Here is a 2,655-nt window from a genome sequence, read left to right on the forward strand (position 1 = left end):
AGGTTCACGAGGTTAATTCCCGGGATGGCGGGACTGTCATATGTTGAAAGAATGGAGCGACTGGGCTTGTATACACCGAAATTTAAAAGGATGAGAGGGGATCATATTGAAACATATATTATTAAGGGATTGGACACGCTAGAGGAAGGAAACATGTTCCTGATGTTGGGGGAGTCCAGAACCAGGGGCCACAGTTTAAGGATAAGAGGTAGGCCATTTAGAACGGAGATGAGGAAGAACTTTTTCATCCAGAGAGTTGTGAATCTGTGGAATTCTCTGCCTCAGACGGCAGTGGAGGCCAATTCTCTGGATGCTTTCAAGAGAGTTAAATAAGAGCACTTAAAGATAGCGGAGTCAAGGGATATGGGGAGAAGGCAGAAAAGGGGTGCTGATTGTGGATGATCAGCCATGATCACATTGAATGGCGGTGCTGGCGTGAAGTGCCGAATGGCCTACTCCTGCACCTATTGTCTATTGTCAGAGTTGGTGAATCGAGGACGTGAGGATATAGGTTTAAGGTGAAGAGGGAAGTTTTGGCCTTTCGGTAACTTTTTAACACAAAGGGTGGTTGGTGTAGGAACAAGCTGCCAGAGGAGGCAGTGATGCAGGGACTATCCCAACATTTAAAAAACAATTAAACAGGCACATGGATAGGACAGGTTTGGAGGGATATGGACCAAATGCAGGCAGGTGGGACTAGTGCAGCTGGGGCATGTTGGCTGGTATGGACAAGTTGGGCTCAAGGGCCTGTTTCTACACTGTATCACTCTGACAAAAATATTTTCTTAAAAAGAATAGGTGTTTCTGATTCTCTTATGCACTAATCACAGAATAGTAGCAAGCAGATAGTAAAAACTACTAAGGTGCCAAATGGTAACTTGTTGGTCTTTTGGTTGGGCAGTTGGTGAGTCATTTACTGTAGGTAGGGGAATAAAGAACCAGAGGTCTACGGTGAAGGAACGTTACTATCCCCTACTCCCAATTCCTCCGTCTATGCCGCATCTGTGCCCAAGATGAGGTGTTCCATACCAGGAAATTTGAGATGTCCTCATTCTTTACGAAACGTGGGTTACCTCTTCCATCATAGATGAGGCCCTCAAACGTGTCTCATCAGTACCCCGCAGCTCCGCTCTTGCTTCCCTTCCCCGCAGTCGCAACAGGGATAGAGTCCCCCTAGTCCTCACCTTTCACTCCATCAGCCATCGCACAGCACGTAATCTTCCAACATTTTCACCACCTCTAACGTGATCCCACCATTTGTCACATCTTGCCATCTCCACCCCTTTCCAGAGACCGTTCCTGCGCAACTCCCTGATTAACTCATCCCTTCCCATGTATAAAAATGGTCTTTAATAAAATCTGACAATGCGCACTTTAACCACGTGATTTTTTCTATTACAAATCTCAAATTGTGGAATACAGAGGCAAATAAATAAATGATTGGTCTTTGTCCCAAACATTATGGAGGACACTGTATTTCGTTTGGGAAGTTTACAATCCAGCAGTAAGAATTGTGATTTCTCTGACATCAAGTAACCCTGACTTCCCTTCTCTCTCCATCCCTCCCCCACCAGTCGCACGCCGTTCAATATAATCATGGCTGATCATCTAAATCAGTACCTCGTTCCTGCTTTTTCCCCCATATCCCTTGATTCCTTTAGCCCTAACAGCTAAATCTAACTCTCTCTTGAAACACTGTCGTCCTGCTGAGTTACACTGTCTGTATTACTCGTTATCACCTTTCCCACAGCCAACAATGGACCATTGCAGGCTCCACCATTTCTTGATCATCGTTGCAGGTTTTGATCTGTTTTTTGCATCGCTTTCATTAATTTGTTCTATGTACTTTTTCATATCTTTCGGTTCCCTCTCCCCTGACTCTTCAGTCTGAAGAGTCGAACTGAAATATCACCTATTTTTTTTCACGAGAGATGCTGCCTGACCTGCTGAGTGTCTATCTTTGATTTAATAGGAACCCGAGGGGCAACCTTTTCACTCAGAGAGAGTTAGGTATATGGAACAAGCTGCCAGAGGAGTACTTGAGACAGCATTTAAAAGATATTTAGACAGGTACATGGATAGGAAAGATATGGAAGGATATGGGCAAATGGGACAAGCTGAGATGGGGCATCTTGATTGGAATAGATGAGTTGGCTCAGCGGCCTGTTGCAGAGCTGTAAAGAGTCAGAGTTTTTTATTGTCCTATATCCTGAAACGGAACAATTAAATTCTTACCTGCAGTAGCAAAACAGATATGTAAACATAGTACTGTAAAATGCATTATAAACATATAAATGAACAAATATATAAATTATATAAATTAGAGCAACTAAAGGAGAATCCAACTTAAATTTCAGTGTCAATGGATAATAGATTGGCATATCGGATAATGATCATGGTTCTGTGATGGACAGCCACTAAGGCATATTCATTGAGCTAAATAAAACTTGTCTCCTGTTATAATTTCAATGTAATTCTGTGGAAAATTGTGAATACTGAACAACAGAAATCTGGAAGATGCTTACGAACAACAATCAGTTAACTATAATCAGCACACAGGGACCTAATAGATGAAAATGATATTCATAAATTCGGAGAGAGCAATAGTTACTGGTATCAATTGATCTTTGTAGACTTTATTCATTACTCAAAAGT

The sequence above is a fragment of the Rhinoraja longicauda genome, chromosome 8 (assembly GCF_053455715.1).
Source record: "Rhinoraja longicauda isolate Sanriku21f chromosome 8, sRhiLon1.1, whole genome shotgun sequence".
Classification (NCBI taxonomy): domain Eukaryota; kingdom Metazoa; phylum Chordata; class Chondrichthyes; order Rajiformes; family Arhynchobatidae; genus Rhinoraja; species Rhinoraja longicauda.